The sequence below is a fragment of the Sinocyclocheilus rhinocerous genome, unplaced genomic scaffold (genome assembly GCF_001515625.1).
Source record: "Sinocyclocheilus rhinocerous isolate Xijiao unplaced genomic scaffold, SAMN03320098_v1.1 scaffold72, whole genome shotgun sequence".
NCBI lineage: Eukaryota > Metazoa > Chordata > Actinopteri > Cypriniformes > Cyprinidae > Sinocyclocheilus > Sinocyclocheilus rhinocerous.
This window is the reverse complement of record NW_015628351.1, coordinates 1,398,296-1,408,744: the sequence shown is the minus strand read 5'-3', so window position 1 is coordinate 1,408,744 and position 10,449 is coordinate 1,398,296. Positions and strand designations below refer to the sequence as shown.

The 10,449-nt window shown below is 37.3% G+C and overlaps 1 pseudogene; it reads left to right on the top strand.

The window, feature by feature from the left end:
• The first annotated feature begins 4,250 nt into the window (after window positions 1–4,250).
• The window catches only part of LOC107737551 (protein polyglycylase TTLL10-like), a 41,420-nt pseudogene continuing 35,221 nt past the window's right edge, over window positions 4,251–10,449 (top strand).

Below are 10,449 nucleotides of genomic sequence, written 5' to 3'. Positions count from 1 at the left end.
CTTCAGTCCTCCTCCCTTCAGGGAGCCAGACCAGCGGAAGCTTAATTGTATGTGTCCAGTGCAAGCAAACTGCTTGTTTGCTACGGTCCCCCTAAGAGAGGTCTTCCAGCTACGAAACAGACCCTCAGTCGGTGGATAGTGGATGCCATCTCTATCTCTTATGAGTCCTCTGATCTCCCCTCGCCGCTAGGGGTCAAGGCTCACTCCACTTGAAGTGTGGCGGCCTCCAAGGCCTTTTTAGCAGGTGTGTCTATGCAGGACATCTGCAATGCTGCGGGTTGGTCTACGCCCATTACCTTCGTCAGATTCTATGATCTAGATATGCGAGCCACTCCTGGCTCTTCTGTTCTCTCGCCCTAGCTGTGCAGGCTTCCACACTAGGCAGAGATTTGAAAGTCTGGTGGCATGGGCATTCTCGTTCCCAAAGCGTTCTCAGACGCAGCTCGAGTTCCTGAAGAGGAACAGCTGATGCCGGCTCCGCCGCACGTGCTTTTATAGCTTCCTGGTCATGACGTCACCTGCCCGTGACGTCTCGCCCAGCTATTGGACTGATTTCACATGTGATTCAGAGCGTGGTCACAGAAGGTGTTCCCAAAGCATTCTCCGACGCAGCATCTCGTTCCCTCGAGGAACCATGGTTGCATACGTAACCTGAGACGTTCATTTCTAACCCTGAGTCATAAAGTCACTTTGCATAAAATATTCTTAGTAATAATCAAGACCTTGTGTGTGAGCTGTGCACGTCTTTCACAACCTTTAATGCATGTTAAAATTCATAAATTCACCTCTATTGCAGCTGAGCAGTGCAGACAATCCAGCTTACATTTACAGAAGTTTGGCTAACATTCTGGAAAGGTTCTGTCAAAGTTATGAACAAAACATTCTTTCAGCAACATTATAGAACTTTCATTCAATGTTATATGGTCTTTAATAATGTTAGCACACAAACATTATTTATACATCAGTCATGGAATGTTTTTTTCTTAAATGTTTTAGTTGGATGTTTGTATAATGTTTTTTAAACGTTACGCAATATTTGTTTCAAGAGCGTTCAGAGAACATTCAAAAGTATTTCCATCATGTCTAATGATGACATGAGACAATGGAACATTCCCTTTATGTCTTCAAACACGTTAAAAACTGGATGTTTTGAACTTTCAGAGCACATTCAGAAATAACGTTTTCATAACGTATCGGGAACGTTAGCGAATCATTCTTAGAATACGTTTTTTGTTAGCTAGGAACTGCTCTCTTTAAGAAACATTTAGGCGTAATGGAGTGAAAATGCTTGTGTCTGCTGTTATGTGAACAGTGAGGTCTTCTTTTGGCTCTGTACTGCAGGACAGGGAGGTTTTGGTTGCCAGGAAGGATTAAGATTTAGGAAAACTACTTGAGACCAATGAGTGATTGTTCCTGGATCAAATCAGTTTGGCTCAAAATGCTTCATAACTCATCATGGAAATATCTATCGTTTGAGCAGTGGCTCTACAAACATTATATAGGCCTACGTGTTTTATTTATTTATTATTATTTCTTTCATGTTCAGTTTTCACAAGATCTCTCACTGCCTAGTGCTACATTCAAGCCAGGCTCATGAAAACAAGATGAACCGGTTTGAGTGCAGGTGTCGTTCAGTCATCTCTGAAAAGAGCAATCCAGGGCTCTGTGAATTAGTTTAGCATCATGTAAATATTTTATATTTAATCAAATTAGTATGTGGCAAGAGGCCAAACATGTAAAGGATAAACAAATAGTACAAAAATTCATCATCGTCCACATTAAGTGAGCAGGAAGATAGCCTTCTCATCTGTGTGAGCACTAACAGTCAGAGCGCCCTCTGTCGGTGATGAAGCATTGATGCAGTCAAGGACTAATGCAGCACTGTGCCATTATTAAACGTATTAATAACTTTGATTTGACTGTTGCAATCTGGTTACTGTAATAAAGTAGTCTACTGGAAACTAATAGGCTATTTCGTTTCTACAAGCCTATAACCAGCGGTCATGTTATATTTTTGAGAGGTTGTAATAATGTTCTGTTATCACGTTTGCCTACTGGTCCTGAAAGAGTATTTCTCTGATTAATTTATCTTTCTAATTAATATAAGGATTTACACGCTTTAACATTATGAGACATCAGGGGCAAGTTCAAGCTCAAACCGGTGTGCACCGTTTTGCTACGGTTTCCGGTTTGAACGACATGTTTCCTGGAAACGGTGTGCAACGGTGTGCAACGGGGTTTGAGATACGTTTTCTCTTGTTTGGTGGGTGTGTCAAACATGTCAGCCCAATCAGCAGCAACATGTATGTAAACCACGCGGTATTAAAGAGACAGCTCGCACAATGTAATTAACATCCAAATAAATTCACTGAAATGCGAGGCAAATGTTGGATCACAATAATTAGGAACCACAGTTTCCACAAATCCCTTCATTTGATTGGGATGTTCTCTTTTATTCTGGAGGGCAAGGGCAGTGACTGTACCATCGAGCGTATTTTGCAGTATTAAGCGCGTATTTATATCAATTTCATCAGGCTCCGAAAATTCTTCAAAAAGAACACAAAGAATGACCTTCTCAGCTGCCATAGTTGCAACTCCTGCGTCATCAGAACAGGGTGTTCAACGCACCACCGTTTCCGTTTAAAAAACGTTTTGCACCGTTTTTGTCGGGGCTGAACGCAGCCCAGGTGAAGTGTGACACCTTCGTTTCATGATTGATTTTCATTTAAATATCAGAATATCCAATATATTACAGGGTTTACAAGTAGCCTACATTCTTTATAAAAGTTTCGACGCCGTTTTCAAACACTCTGCAATCACAAACACACTAAGAATGCGCTAAACAGACATTCTCAAACAGAAGTACCGTAGGTTTTAGGTAACCATAGCAACGGAAGGCTACCGTGCGCTTTTCTAGTTCTAGGATCAGTTTAGGATGGGACGTCGACAAAACATAAGTTGCATCATCATTTATAAGGCTACTTTATTAAAAGTTTACTTATCACAAAAACACATGTTGTTTTAAATGAGACCTGATAGAACTTGATCAAATTGATTAGGGCTGGTAGACCACATTGTAGGCCTATGTAATGTTTCCAAAAAAAAAAAAAAACCTGACCTGTTTTTTATTAATATAAAATAATTTACTGAAGAGACGTAGAATAGATGTTTTTTTTTTTACTTTACACACAAGAACACTGCTGTAAAATTGCAGCAAAGACGATTAAAAACATTGTCCCACTTTTGCATCTTATTGCATCATATTGATTTTAAATTATTTGTGCTTTAATGTATTAACATTTAGGAAGGTTGGAGCCTCACAAAAACTCAAATCCTGAGAGTAAGATTTTGGCCTTTTTTCTCTAATGGACCTTATTTGTGTTCACACCCTCACCATTTTTTTTTTTTTTTCTTCTTAACAAAGTCAAAGAAATAGCTTATACAATTATTCATTTCACCCTGTCAATTATTTATTTATTTATTTGTTTGTTTGTTTGTAAATTTAAAAATAGGACTGACACACCTTGTTTGAAGTTTTGTCTGAAACTGAGGTCTTTTATTATAGGATTGTCTTTTTGGAGAAGGTTAATGTTTTTGGAGTAGCCTAATAGGCTACCTTGATTGTCCGGAATGTCTTATGTGACTTTCATTTATTTTATATAGACATATTCTTTTTGGATTTTAATATTAATCACGAAAATATGAAAAACGCAAGTTTCTGCATAAACATACTGGGAAACTTTTAATTCATAAATATAAATACATAAAAAGTAAACCCCACTTTAATGTCTTCAAGCAAGAATGTGGGTATATATGTACAATTTCAATGTCTATTAATACGAAAACGATCAAAACACATCTACAATATGTTTGATATATTAGGAAAGCAGAATATCACCTTAAAGTAGCATTGTAAATTTGAATATTATGAATACTTAACATTTGAATATATATATACACAATATATATACACACTAGTCAACATTTGAAGTGGATCAAGAAAGTTCATCAAAGTTGTTCATCAAAATATATATAGGGGTTTATTGGGTGACATGCAGATACTAAAGAGTCAATGTAACTGAAGTACATACTGTACATGGCTCTAGTAGCTGTTATGTCAATAGGTTCCAGAAGGAGGCGCAGTTGCTGAGTAATGACAACGGCACGAGGAGCTCGAACAGGCTAATGGCGTCATGTCCTCGCTGATTCACCCTCATCTGAAAAAGTAATCGAGACTCTGGTACAGTAAACCAAGATGTCATCTGATGCCTGTACCAGCCCTCAGTTATGTGAGTCACAGCATTCAAAGTGTTGATATGCATACACAAATCTTATTTAGCATTAGAGTAAAATAAATAAACAAATACAAAACCCTGCAGCAGCACTTGATGAATGAGACCAGAGATCTGTAAATGTCACCCAAGTGGCTCGGCTGGTCATAAAGTTCTATGATTGTTTTCAAATGTGATTTGCTTGTGGGTTAGGATGATGTAAAACACTTTTGTGACAGATACGTTAATATAACCTCCATATAAGTCTACCATTCCCACAGAATTTATATAATTCAGGAATACTTTTATTCTATTAGGTGCATAACATTTAAAAGCTAAAAGAAAAGGTACATGATCATGGACTGTTTATTTATTCATGATTGTAGGTTTAAATCTGCATGTCCTATATATAAGGGAAAGTGCAGGGCTTATGTACTTATTGTTTGGGGTTTTTTTTTTTTGGTTGTAGTAACTGGCTAACTTGAGGCCTAGATGAAGCATCGTTGTTTGTAGGGCACGCTATTGTAGTTTTCATATAGCCCTGGGGCTCAAACTTAGACCTAATATATTTTTTAATTAACCAAGCATACTTGCAATAAACTTGACAGATCACCCTGCATTTTTATTGTATGGAAATTAGCCTTTTATTCCACTGAATAAAAGTCCTATAAGTTTCAGGCCACATGAGGGAGGATTATGGGATGATATTAGACTCAAAATGATTAATAGATGCACGCACAATTATCCATGCACTGCATAAATTTTATGCATGTATCTTACTAACCACAAACAAATGCCTTTCAATTTGAGTCTGTGGAATTCCGGATTAAATGATTGTGCAGCGATTTTTACAAATACAGACATGTTTGTGAATAAAAATGTTCTGTTCTGCATTAATATATCATAAATTGCGCATGCAAAAAGGAATCCGTGCCTATGTGGATCAGGTGACAGACGTGCATTAATTGACGTCTAGTTCGAGTCGATCTTGTTCAGTTCATTTGGATTTTGAGACTTCATTTTCGCAGTTTACAGCATTTCACGTCCCCCACACACACAACTAACAACGTGCGCGTGCATTCATTCACGTCTCTTCTGAGTCGATTCTATTTGATTCATTTGAATTTTGAGACTTTCATTCCGCCCTTTTAGCCTTGCCCAATCCACACACACACAGCTCGCGATCCACGCGCAGCTGAGCCAAAGAAAATCAGCGACCACTAGATGGCACTAGCCCCACTCACATGTGAGCAATTTATGATATATTAATGCAGAACAGAACATTTTTATTCGCAAACATGTCTGCATTTGTAAAAATCGCTGCACAATCATTTAATCCTGAATTCCACAGACTCAAATTGAAAGGCATTTGTTTGTGGTTAGTAAGATACATGCATAAAATGTATGCAGTGCATGGATAATTGTGCGTGCATCTATTAATCATTTTGAGTCTAATATCATCCCATAGAGGATGGATGACAGAATTGATACTATTGAGCAAATTATCTTCAGAAGATGCAACTATATTAAACTGGCCAAATATAGACGTGTAAATGAGTGATTTCTGCCACAGGCTTTATACAAACATTTTCTAATCAGCCTAATTAATGATAGAAGATTTTTGTTGTTGTTGTAAGTTGTATTAAAATCGAAATGCATCGGAAACATTTGAATGATCATATTGCTTCTGGAAAAGTGGTTGTTTTAGATTCTGTGATTAGTAATTCAGATGTACTATAATTTGTCTCTGAGTTAAATAATATAGTCCTTCAGTGACCAAAAAGTAATTTATATAATTCTCATTATGAGATCATTAAATAACTGCATGCAATGCTAATTATAAAAGAATGAGAAAAATGTTGTTTAAAATAGTTTTAAACAATGCTTAACATCTCGCACTGCAGGTTAGTGCTGTCACTGCTTGATATGTCATGTCTGCTACCTTCTAATAATTCCAGTTTAACATGGTTTAATGGCGTTGTGTAGTAGTCTGTGGTTCCGTGCGAACACTTGTGTTTGTGCATTGCTCAATAGAGCGAGCCAGAGAGGCCTGGTTTCCATAGCACAGAACCGACTGATGCAATGACTCTCGCTGTCTGAAAGCCCTTATGGGATTGACTCCTAGGACAGGTGCTTATTTTATCTTCTGCTGCTCTCCCCTGATATGTCACTCCATTGTTTCCACGTACTGTGCAGAGTGCCACTTATGTCATGATGTTGAATTTAAAAGAAATATGAATTTGTGAGGGCTATGTTTTGGGGGTGTTTTTCAGCTGCAGGGACAGGACGACTGGTTGCAATCGAGGGAAAGATGAATGCGGCCAAGTACAGGGATATCCTGGACGAAAACCTTCTCCAGAGTGCTCAGGACCTCAGACTGGAACTAAGGTTTACCTTCCAACAAGACAATGACCCTAAGCACACAGCTAAAATAACGAAGGAGTGGCTTCCCAACAACTCTGTGACTGTTCTTGAATGGCCCAGCCAGATCCCTGACTTAAACCCAATTGAGCATCTCTGGAGAGACCTAAAAATGGCTTTCCACCAACGTTTACCATCCAACCTGACAGAACTGGAGTGGATCTGCAAGAGGGAATGGCAGAGGATCCCCAAATCCAGGTGTGAAAGACTTGTTGCATCTTTCCCAAAAAGACTCATGGCTGTATTAGATCAAATGGGTGCTTCTACTAAATACTGAGCATTTTTCAGTTTTTCTTTTTTAATAAATTTGCAAAAATGTCAACAATTCTGTGTTTTTCTGTCAATATGGGGTGCTGTGTGTACATTAATGAGGAAAAAAAATTAACTTAAATGATTTTAGCAAATGGCTGCAATATAACAAAGAGTGAAAAATTTAAGGGGGTCTGAATACTTTCCGTACCCACTGTATGTCATGATGTTGAATGTAAAAGAAATATGAATTTGTGAGGGCTATGTTTTATCCCTGACGTAACGTGGGACTGAAGCTTATTGCCGTTCACATAAGGCAGAAAGTTCCCTCGACTGCACAAACACCTGTTCAACATCATATGGATTTTGTGGTAAATCTGGGGTAGGTGTTTTCTTTACCTCAGAGTACACTATAATTGAGATGTCCTCCTATGGACCATCTGTCCTGTTGTACTGATACAGATGGGCCTCGTTAACTCGGTCCACTAATAATCACGTTCTAAATGAGTCTGTAAGATTAGGAGCCATTCGGGGAATCAAGCAGAAGCTCAGAGCAATCTGTGGACGGCTTTGCCTTCAATTTCTATTGTGGTCTGCCTCACAGACCTGGTACATATTAGCAATGTGAGTAGGGGGGAAAAATTATATATATATAAACTAAATATATATAACTCTAAACCACTGATTCTCAACTGGGTTGTAGGTCTGTTCAGCAGGTAAAAATAATGCAAAATGCAACTATGTGACAAGATGTGTTTTTATCTTATGCATTACTTTATTAAAAAATACACAAAGGCAAATCAAGCATGCAGTCAGAACACACCTCTTCCATTATGTTTTACATTTCTGAATGAAAATTCATTTTTAATATATATATATGTATATATACAGGTACATCTCAAAAAATCATGAAAAAGGTCAATCATTTCAGAAAGTGAAACCCATATATTATATAGATTCATTACACATAGAGTGAAATATTTCAAGCCTTTATTTCTTGAAATTCTTGAAATTTTGATGATTATGGCTTACAGATAATGAAAACCCAAAATTCAGTGTCTCAGAAAATTAGAATATTACATAAGATCAATAAAAAAAGGATATTTTAAACAGAAACGTCAGGCTTCTGAAAAGTATGTTCATTTCTATGCACTCAATACTTGGTTGGGCCTCCTTTTGCATGAATTACTGCATCAATGCGGCATGGCATGGAGGCAATCAGCCTGTGGCACTGCTCAGGTGTAATGGAAGCCCAGGTTGCTTTGATAGCGCCCTTCAGGTCATCTGCATTGTTGGGTCTGGTGTCTCTCATCTTCCTCTCATTAGATTCTCTATGGGGTTCAGGTCAGGCGAGTTTGCTGGCCAATCAAGCACAGTAACACCATGGTCATTGAACCAGCTTTTGGTACCTATATATATATATATATATATATATATATATATATATATATATAACATTCACATGTATTTAAGGTGTAAGGAAATATGGTATTTATGGTTGATGAGTCATTAAAAATTTCTTAAAAATGGCACAAACATTTTTCAAAACCATATGAAATTAATATGAATACAAAAATAATATAATTGAAAACAAAAATACACTCCTGAAAACATGTCTCATGTTTTAAACAATTTTTTCCTTTTTTCTCATGGACACGCTTATGTTATTTTTTGTATAATAATAATATTATTAATAATGCTAATAATACAATTACATTTAATTTTATATTAATATTAGTATTTAGTATTTATATTTATATTATTATTTATAACATTATTTTAAATTGTATTTAATTTTTGTTTTCTCTTTTATGAAACATTATAATGGTACTGTATTGCGAACTGCTGCTCTAACATCTGATAGTCAGCGTTGTGTTAGTGGCAGGGAAGCCAAACGGTCATGAGCAGGTGGTACAAATATATGACCTTGGTTGTCAGTGCAAGTACACTCCTGTACATGGAGCTAGTGCTCTGTTCTGTTGAAGCGAGCTTTGCATGTTGGTTTGCTTACACACAGGGAGTCAGAAAAGCATCAGCCAGGCACAGAGCGCTCAGACCAAACACCATGCACTTAGACAACCCATGCAAATGTTTTTGAATAGGAAAATAAAAGCGCAAGCTCTGCTCCTCGTAAAGTTTGCCTAAGCCTTTCACTTTCTGACCTCATTTCCTGTCTAACCTTGAGTACTAGTGTGCATTTTTGCAAGGTTTTGAAAGTTACACACTTAGAAAGAAAAGAATAAATAACTAGACATTTCATCTTATTCTCCCTTTTTTTTTTTTGCCCATCACAGTATGTGTTTGACTTTGACTACGCTAATGGTTTTATGCAGATAATTGGTGAAATAAGGGCATTTCTCTTTATACTAAATGACCACACAATAGTGATTTGCTTGTGATGCAAATGTTAACTGAAGATTTGTGGAGGCTTGTGCATCAGGAAGACACACACACACACACACGTCCGAGGGAATATTTGAATTTTAACAAGCGAATGGGAAATGCAGTTGGGGGATGGGGCGGCCACCTCTGGGCGTGAGTCTTGCATGTCACCTGTTGACATATGACCCCAGTGTTTACTTTGTCATTGATTTCTCAACATTTCTCCCTTTTTTAAAGACATATATTGGTATAAATGACTATTTCCAGTGATTAAAAAAGGATTGATAGTGATACATGTAGTGTATTTTTTAAATCAAAATAGGTTTTACTTCAGATTCATAAGGATACTCAGCCTGATAAATGTTGATTTGATACAGACTTTGGGCGAGCTCAGGGCTTCTCTGAGCCTTGTGTGTGAAGCTAATGACAGAGTTATAGAGCAGAGTCTAACACACCGCAGCAGTCTGTGTCTCTATAGACTTTGAAGTGCGTATTTGTGTGTGGTGTGTGTGTTTTTGTGCCTCAGGATACTGCGTCTGTCTCGCCCTACAGATGAATAGGACCTAAGCCCTGTGCAGTCAGCAGCTGCTTCCTTTGAACACACGGAAACAAAAAGGCTCTAAATCTGCTCTGCCTCTTTCATCTGAGTATTTGATACCCGTCTTCCTCACCTTACCGCCATTGAGTGTAACCCCCTCCCGACACAGAGGTGTTCAGAGTCATTGCATGTACTTCATTGTGTAATTCTGTTTTTTTACATTTCTTGTATGTATGTGTGCAAGAAAAGAAAACCGTTTTCTTTTGACTAAATGTCTGGAAAGTTTCTTCCAAAAGTTTTGGTTGTAGGAGCAACAGATTTTTACGTCGTTTCTGCAGATTTGACCTGAAATATTTCAAATATTTTTCATATTTTCCAGTGAAACTAAAAAAAAAATTTTTAAAAAAGAGTTATTCATATTAAATTCTTCTTTACATACTTCTCTCTAAAATTAAAATGATGCCATTTATTTTTTTAAGACACTGCCTCCTGCATCCTTTTTATGTCCTTTAATACCTCCCCTCAGACCAATGACCTCAGACTCAGGGAGGGAATTAGTTCAAAACTAAAAATAGTAAAAAAAAAAAC